We start from the raw sequence: 9,382 nt of genomic DNA, 5'->3' as shown, positions 1-9,382 counted from the left end.
TATCTATAACTCCAGTTCTAGGGGATCCCAGCCCCCCCCCATAAGACATACATACAGGCAAAACAGAAATACACATCAAATAAATATAAATAAATCATTAAAATATGTGAATTAAAAGAATTGGATATGGTGCACAAGCCCCTGAGTTACTTACTGATGGCCAATTTGAAATTTTGATCTGGGCAAGTGGTACCTGATTGGTACTGATGAGGCAAGATGTTTGCTAGCATCCAGGTAGCTCAGGTTTTGGCAGGAAGAGAATGTGGCGCCCTGCTTTTTTTTTTTTTTTTTTTTTTTTTTTTTTCTTTTTCTTTTTTTGAAACATGTTTTCTGTTTTATTTAAAAATATTTTTAATTTTACATACCAACCTGGCTTAGGTCCTGCCAGGGATCTCCTCAACAGATCAAGCCATATAACTGTCACCCACATTCAGAGGATCTAGTTGAGCTCCCACTTGCTGGGGTCAACTGTCTCTGTGGTTTTGTCCATCATGCTCTTTTTTTTTAAATTAATTTTTATTGAAATTAAAAACAATATTATTTTGCATACCAATTCCAGTTCCCTCTCCCTCCCGTTCTTCCATACCCCTCACCAACATCCCATTCTACCTCCTATCCACTCCTCAAGGAGGGTGAGGCCTCCCATGGGGTGATCATCAAAGTCTGATGACCTAGGCCCTCCCCCATGTATCTAGGATGAGAGAGTAACCCTCCATAGGGAATTGTCTTTCTGAGACCAATAGACCTCTGTGGCAGTTCCTGTCTCCAAACAGACATGCATTTCTACCTTGTTGCTTCAGCATTGTTCATAGGAAGTCCCAAAAGACCATTAATTTTTGTTCAGGAGAAAGTTAAAGACAATCTAAGATCTGCGGATTCAAAAACTTATGGCAACATTATGCCTCTTAGGTATGTGTAGTCCTGAAAAACTACCTATAGAGCACGACTATCAGAAGAAGGGCAAGGAACATTTATGAATTCCTAGTTTTGAAAAGTAGCTATTCTTAACGTTGAAGAGGATTCAGAGGTCATTAAGTGAAAGAGAAAAAAATCCAGTAAGCAAGATAATTTTAAAATAACAAAATTTTCTATGGTAGTTTAGATTTTGTAGGATACCCTTGGAATATTATCTCATCTCTGCCTTCTAACTTTTCAGTGAAGTTGAGGCTTAGACGAGTAGGGTCATCAACTCCCTTTTACACAAGAATAACCAGGAATTGGTAAAGAAATCAATATCAAAACCATATCCTCTGATAACCACCAGTAATCCTGGCCTATAATAGACCCAGACTGGAGACCACCATCCACTTAGGCAAACAACATTAATGAAATGGTCATGGTGTTCTTGGTAGCATACAGGGCTTTGGCAAAAATGAATGTAAATAAAACACAATGCCTTTTAACAAAAGGTTTATTTTCATTGCCCACTCATATAAAAATGCTGATATTTTCTCCACTGGAAGTGGGAAACAAAAGCTGGGCAGTGTGCACTCCAGGTAATAAAGAAGCCAGCACCTGAACTCAGGTACAGCTGTTTTCCTAACATCACCAACACACTTTCACACCCCTGGTAAGATTCAGAATGCTTGAACACATTTCACATCATGGAGTCTTAATAAATGTTACTAGAGCAGGTCCCTGGCCTCCTTTTCTGATCTGGAGAGCCTACAATACCCTAAGCCCCACAAATATCAGCCTTCAAATGAAGGCATGAGCTCACCGTGAGCACCCACATTTGGGCTGAGAGTCAAGAATGTTAACTCCTCTTGTTTTGAAATTGGGTTGTGTGCACACTGTTTAAATATGTGGAGGTGGACCGACAGATAAAATGCTTCTGTGGACTGAAAATAATTCTCAGGGCATCCTTACAGGGATATCCCATGCAATGACACCCCCCCCCCCAAATGGGGTCTTGTTTATAGCAATAACCCTCTGCCAAGTTTTTTCCCTTTCTTCCCAAACTAAAGGAGGAAAAAAAAAAAAAAAAAAGCAGTGGTAGCAAATCTCTAGAACATGTCAATTTCCTGAGATTTCTCCCTTAAAAATGTGACAGTTGACTTCCAAAGGCATGCCTGTGCACTCTTCCATCATACTAAGCAGGTGAGAAATTGAGATACTGGGGAGCTTATCTTCCAGCTTTCCCCAGTCTGTCTTTGGATCAGCAACAATTGCCTGATGACTCTGACTACTCTGGCTTCATTAAGTTTTGCCTGTAGCTCTCTGAGTACTTCTATAGGCAGGAACTGCAGAATCTGAGCAGCTTCATTAAGAACCGAATTTCCTGTGTCAAAAGCAAGAGTGTTTATCTTAAAAAGCCAAAGGTAAGCCCTCTTCTGATCCATTTGCTTTAGCTACTGTATCCTGCATTAGACCCTCCTGAACCAAAATGCAAATTGCCTTAAGCAATGACACTGAATCTGAAGGAAGTTAGCCAGAACCACCTCACCTGTGGCCAGATTATTGAATCCACGTTGATCAATGGCTCTGCACTTTTATCTGCGTATTCAGTAATTTTTTTTTCTGTCAGCAGGTACTAATTCCTTTTATTTTTCAACACTGTCTCCATATTCAGCTCTAACACATAAAACAAGAAGACAGTTAATTCCTTCTTGGTGACCCTGAATCTTTAAAGGAGAGTTAGCATCTATCTCTGAGATACTTTTAGAAGAACTTGGGTCAGTTTCTGCTCTGGGTGTTTCCCTTTACCTCTATTTTCAGTCCTGTAGCATCCAATTTTCAGGTTCTCAAGCCATAGTTTCTAAATGCTATTTCATCTTTACAGTTGAAGCTAACAAGATTGTACAAAGCCATGAGCTTTAGTTCAAACATGGTCCCCACTAATTGAGCTACCTGCGTGGGGATCTATCTACCCAATGAGTACCAGGCCAGCCAGGGCTATAGTAAGATCCAGTCTCCAAAGAAAAAAGAAAAAGTGTGTTTATTATGCTATGTAGAATATTTACAGTTTGGTTGAAGAGAGGGAGCGACACTGCTATATATTTCACTGACACTGATCTGGAAAGACCTCCATTGGAGAGGTCAACTACTGTAAGTGCTAAGTTCAGGCTTTTGCTAGATACAGATAAAACAGTAGGGTTGTGTGGTTATTACTAAGCTATATGACACTCCAGAGAGAGAGAGAGAGAGAGAGAGAGAGAGAGAGAGAGAGAGAGAGAGATTGAGAACCCGAGGGTTCCTAACATGCAATTAAAGGTTGAGTATAAGAGACAAATGGTCTCTTCATCACTTACAGAGAGTCAAGCGCCTCTTCACAAAAACAAACAAAAGCAAAGCTGCAGGCTGAGAACCTAGTGGTTAAGGAAACATTCAAGCTCAGGGCAGACTGGCTGGAAACACCTGTTATCCTGAAATAAAGGCAGGGACTTGGATAAACGCCACTCATAGTTGTTCAGAACCTCCTAAGCTCTAAGAAACTGGTTCAGGTGGACTACTTTTCTCTTGTAGGAGCTAAGACTTCTTGATGAAATGCTGGAAAATTATCTCTACAGCTAGCACCCACAGCATGAGTGCCTTTCTTTTCTCTTTAGGGTCCCAGCCTCCTACCTAAGGTTAAATTCCAATGGAGCAAGAAAAAATATTCTACTTGTATTAAATGGGATCCCAGCAACCAAAGAAGTTGCCAGAATTTAGCATCATGTACCAGCTGAAGATAAGGAAACCCTCAAGTTTTCATATTGAGGGTACTTCACTGTAGGGGCTGAAAAAAGGCATACAAGAGTTAGGGGACTTGGGTGCATTTTCTCATGGGCTTCAACACCATGCTAAGGACTGTTGTGGGCAGGGTAAGCCTACTACTGTTGAGGTAGCTTGCTCTCAGAAGTCTAAATGAGATGATGGCCAATGCTGAATAAAGATGTGTTGTATGAGTTTTCCTAGAAGAAAGAAAAAGCAGACTAAAGAAACTAGGGGAACTGAACACACTAAATTAGAACTGTGAAGGCAAGAGTTCCCAGGGAGTAGCAGGGATGCAGATGGGTGGGTCCACAAAGTTATTAGGAATGTGGAAGGTGGGGTTGCAACATCACTAAGACTTTCAATGTTATCTCTTCTCTGTAGCTCAGACCTAATGATAGGAGATGTGATTAGAGTTGAGCTTCTTCCTATCTATTCATGGGGATGGCATCCTTCTACTCTCAAGCAGTAAGAATCAAATGGCGGTCTTGACCTGCCAGACAGCAGAAAGCTGTAATTATAATAGTGACAAGCAAGACAGCTTAGAGGCATGGCCAATAGGCTTGACCTGCAAGGAGCTGTAGAGATGTCCAATCAAGACATGACATTTCTAAGGATATGACAAGTGGCTGTCAATAAAGAGTAAATCTTAATGCTAAAGCCAGGCAAAAGAGAGTGGACTGTGTGAGCTGAAAGATATTGCATAACTATCAACATACAATTCCTTGATTCAATCCTTCACCTGGGCCAATGTTTAGACCCAAAATCCATTAGTTAAAGTGGTATGTTGGTCTTTAGAAAAAAAAAAATAAAGACATACCATAGCAGAAATGTTTAACCGGACATTGCAACACAATGTTCTCATCCACAATGTTCACATTTGAGAACAGTAAACTCAAGTTACAAAAAATATTTGCCCAAATGAATAGAAATGGAAAGAAAAAAAAAAAAACATTCTGAGTGAGGTAACCCAGACTCAGAAAGGAAAGCACTGTATGTATTCACTCATAAGTGGATATTAGATGTAAAGCAAAGAAAACCAGACTACAACCCACAGCTGCAGAGAAGCTAGGAAACAAGGAGAACTCTAAGAGAGTCCCATGTATCACCCTGGGAAGGGGAATTAGATGAGATCTCCTGGGTAAGCTGGGGGTGAAGGGGTAGGTAAAGGGGAAAGGATGGGGAATGACAACATGGGGAAATGGAATGGTGGAGGGGAGGGACAGAAAGGGAGAGAAAGGAAAGAGATGTCTTGATGCACTTGATCCACAACAAGGTGAAGAAGAAACTTGGTGCTAGGGAAACTCCCAGGAACCCATAAGAATGACCCCAGCTAAGACTCCCAGCAATAGTAGAGAGGGTGCCTGAACTGGCCTTCCCCTTTATTTAGACTGGCGAATACCCACCCTAACTACCATCATAGAGCCTTCATCCAGTAATTGATGGAACCAGATTCAGAAATCCAGAACCAAGCACCTGGTCGAGCTCTGGGAATCCAAGAACCGAAGAGAGGGAGGAGGAAATACATGAGCAAGGGGAGTCATGATCGTGATAGAGAAATCTACAGAGACACATAGACCAAGCTCATGGAAACTCATGAACTCAACAACTGGGGAGCCTCCATTGGACTGAACTAGGACCTCTGCATGTGACAGACAGTTGTGAAGCTTGAACTGTCTGAGGGGCCCCTGGCAGTGGGACCAGGATCAGTCCCTGGTGCATGAGCTAGCTTGTTGGAGTCCATTCCTGTGAGGGTATGCTGTGCTCAGCCTTAATGCAGTGGGGAGTGGCTTGGTCCTGGTCCAACTTAATGTGCCAGACTTTGTCAATTACCCAGTGGGATCCCTTATCTAATGGGAGGAGTGGGTGGGGAGTGCGCTGGGAGGGATGCAAGGGGAAGGGGCTGGAGGAGGAGTAGAGAGGAGGTCTTTGGTTGGAATGTAAAATGAAATTTTAAAAATTAATTTAATAAAAATTACTTGCCCCAAACTTCCTCATAATGCATTCAGTAAGCATATAGCTTGAAGTCTGCAGGCCTCTGGTTGGGCATGACTTTAGGCTCTGCAAATGTCATCTAGGCTGGTCTAGCTTCTCTAAATAAATCTAGTGGTGAGGATGTTCAAAAAAAATGCACTAGGCTCTACTCTTAAAAGAGCTTTTTATATATTTATGTCCCCATAGTCGATGGATTGAAATGCTTAAAACACAGCAATTTACATTTTCATTTGTACAGGGCCATGCAAACTGTCCAGTACAAACTGCTTATAGCATTTACTTGAGTGACAACATTGAATACAGAGGGTCTGAGATGAGAATGGACTTTTATTGGGGGTTGAAATTCACATGTTTATACAACAAACAGAATGTTGGTTAAAGTCTAACTTAACTGTTCCCTGCATCTGGAGATCTACCGCATGGTCATTTTTCCAGTTTCCAAGTACTCTATTGGAACAGTAAAATTAGCAAAGTGTGATGCCTACACTGGAATCCTGGCTTGCAAAGTAAGAGCTTTCAGCCTAGAAATGACCACACAAAAAATTTTTTATTTGCCCTATCTTCATTCATCCAGAATTGAAATTGGAAAGAAATATATTCTAAAGATGGTAGATATTAGTTTCTCCATGATGATGGCTGAAAGAGGTAGGTTAGGTATATATGCAGTACCCTTATTATGTTTCTGTTAGATGTGTCAATATGGCCTCTAAAGGACTCGATGAATCTCAGAGACCAAATACATGGCTTTATAATCTCATTTCCTTAATTCACTAATAACATGAGTAGAACTTCTATGAGTTTTTTTTTTTTTTTTTTTTTTTTGTCCGTTTCATTGTTTGTTTGTTCACTTTTCCTTTCCTAGAGAAGACTGACAAGGTTTCAGGTTCATGCAGCCAGTGACTTGAGGAATGCATTCTTGTTTAATCTGATGATAGAGGAGGATCAGAAATAATTAACATTCATGTGGGATGTGTAACAAAATTTAATTATAGTTTTACCTCAAGGTAATATAAACTCTTCTGGTTTTGTTATATTGTACACTGAAAATATCTTGGTTGCTTGTTCAATCCACAGCACATCACACTGCGTGTACTGAAGTTACCTTACTACAATAGCATTCTGATAGAACAAATAATACATGGCTTTTTTTCAGGGATTCTTGATAAGACAGCTGTAAGTGCACATTCATCAAAGAATAGAGCAGTGGTTCTCAACCTTCTTAATGCTGTGACACTTTAATACAGTTTGTCATGTGTGGTGACCCCTACTCACAAGGCTGTTTTCATTTCTACTTCATAACTGTAATTTTGCTATTGTTGTGAATTTTAATGCAAATAACTGCATTTTTACAGGGTCTTAGGTAGCCCTTGTGAAAGGGTCATTCAATCTTCAAAGGGGCCATTACCCACAGTTTGAGAACTGCTGGAATATGGGATAAGCCCCAGGAAGATTCAGAACCTAGAACTTAAATGAAACTTTAGAACTCCCTGAGCTAGGACTTTGATAGATTGTGACTTCTGAAGAATGAAGGAAAATTAAGAATATTGTATCCTGAATTACTTATCCTCATTAGGGAAACAGAGAGTTTAGCATTAGTTCTGAGCTCTGGAGACAAGATATCCTGTGGCTATTTATAGACTTCTTGATCAAATGATGGCTGACAATAGAATTTGGGTGCATTGTGACAAAAGATGCAGCTTGGAGCTAAAGGGGAACTCGGCATAATCATGGTGTAAACATGCAAGAGTAAGCTCAAGCCATATATAACAACAAAAAAAATAGTCTTTTGCTTAAACAGGTTGTGGTAACACTGGAAGATTGGACACGAAGCAGTCAGGGAACCTATTGAGGAACTGCAGTTATTTCAGTTGTTCCAAAGAATAATGATGCTTCAGTGTCAGTCAACCAAAATTGAAACACCCAGATGGAGCCTAGCAGGACAAGATCTAGGTCAACTACATGGGTGGTCACAAATATGTCCATTATCCATTTAAGTTAATCAGGGATGCTCTTCCAGTATTCACTTGAGTTCAGAAGAAGATGGAGAAAGCTTGTCTATACCTTTCCACCTAAGATGACCATCCACATATGCAGCCGAGTTTGGTTCTTTGTGGATTCTATCCTCTCTTTGAATGTTTATCTATTTATCCAGACTGGGGATTGAAATCATAACCTTGTCTGTGCTAGGCAAATACACTATCACTGATTTATAATCCCTAAGAGATGAGATTGTTTATCTGTTATAGTAAGTATGTAACTGTAAGGAGTAGCTCAATAGGAAGGAATTTGAAGACAGTTATCTTAATATTTAATATTAATATTTGTATTGACTCATTTTGGAAAGGATTCAAAGGCTTCCTGCACTCTTTGTTCTGTACAAAGTGAGGCTGCCCTATGACTGGGCATTATAATCTAAATTATAAGGCAGAACAGGAAGCAAAATTCAAGTTATGGGCTGAGGGTGTAGCTCAGTTTGCAAAGTGCTTACTTAACATAGATGAAGCCCTGAGTTTGATCTCCTATACCCCATAAACAAGGTGTGAGGGTGTACATCTATCATCCCTGTGTGTTGGAGGTAGAAGCAGGAGGACCAGAAGCTCAAGGTCATCCTCAGATATGCAGTGAGTTTGAGACTAGACTGGGATACACAAGACTCTGATCCAAAACTCAAACAAGCCAAAATATATTATTCTGGGGTAAAAGCATCAGAAATCGCCTTAGCTAAGATGGGAGATTGATGTAGCATGCATTTTTTTGACTACTAGTTATCAATTGACCTTATTTCATCTTGAGCCATCTCAGGACTAAAGGGGTCTTGGCTGATGCTGATTGTCATGTTGTGTTTAAGTTTCCTAGGATGATAGGAAGGCCAGTCTTTGGGTCCCAGGGTGGTTCTTATAACACTGAGATCAGCTACAGGTACATACCATTGCAGCCATCATAAGTTGCTTGTTGTCACTTTGAAGTTCAGCTGTGGCTATGCATGGGCTGCCCTTAGAATGTGCATGAAGGTGTAAATATCCAGCAGCAGCTTTTCATACCATTTTTTGGATGGATTTGGAAGATACAAGAGAAAAAAAAAGCCTTCTAGTCTTCTAGAAGCAGTGAATACTGAACCCAGACACCCACTTTTTTAGAAAGAAAAATCCCTGAAAGTAACAGTCTTGACAGTTACCAATGGCCCAGATACATTGTCAGCGGCCAAGACAGAAAGGGAGGGAAGGATTGGGGGAAATGCAGTCCAGAAACTAGATATATGAACACAGAAACCAAATGTGAAGATCTTAGTGTCATGTGTTCATTCTTGTCAGAACCCAGGAAGAAACACTGACAAAGTTAATATGCATAATTATGTCAACATGACATTCTCAGCACCTGGAGAAAGACAGAAATGATGTGAAATTAAAGAGGGGAAGGAAATCGTGTGAGAAGCTCAGATTAAATAGCCAGGTTTAAATCGTCTTTTATAAGTTAATTTTCGTTATTTTAATTTTTAGAGATATTAATGTTTTATTTGTATACCACATGCATGCCCAATACCTAGAGAGGTCAGAAAAGAGTATCAGCTCCCCTGGAACTACAGCTACAGGTGATTTTGAATTACCTTGTAGGTGCTTGGAACTGCCACAAGTAGTCTAGTTGAGCAGCCAGTGCTTTTAACCACTGAGCCACTTGTCCAGCCCAGGGGGGAAAG

The 9,382-nt window shown here is 40.4% G+C and overlaps 1 pseudogene; it reads right to left on the bottom strand.

Moving 5' to 3' along the window:
- Nucleotides 1-2,016: 2,016 nt before the first annotated feature.
- The window catches only part of LOC127227231 (RNA transcription, translation and transport factor protein-like), a 29,254-nt pseudogene continuing 21,888 nt past the window's right edge, over nucleotides 2,017-9,382 (bottom strand).

This window comes from Phodopus roborovskii, unplaced genomic scaffold (assembly GCF_943737965.1).
Source record: "Phodopus roborovskii unplaced genomic scaffold, PHOROB, whole genome shotgun sequence".
Taxonomy (NCBI): Eukaryota; Metazoa; Chordata; class Mammalia; order Rodentia; family Cricetidae; genus Phodopus; species Phodopus roborovskii.
This window is presented reverse-complemented; position numbering and strand designations above follow the sequence as displayed.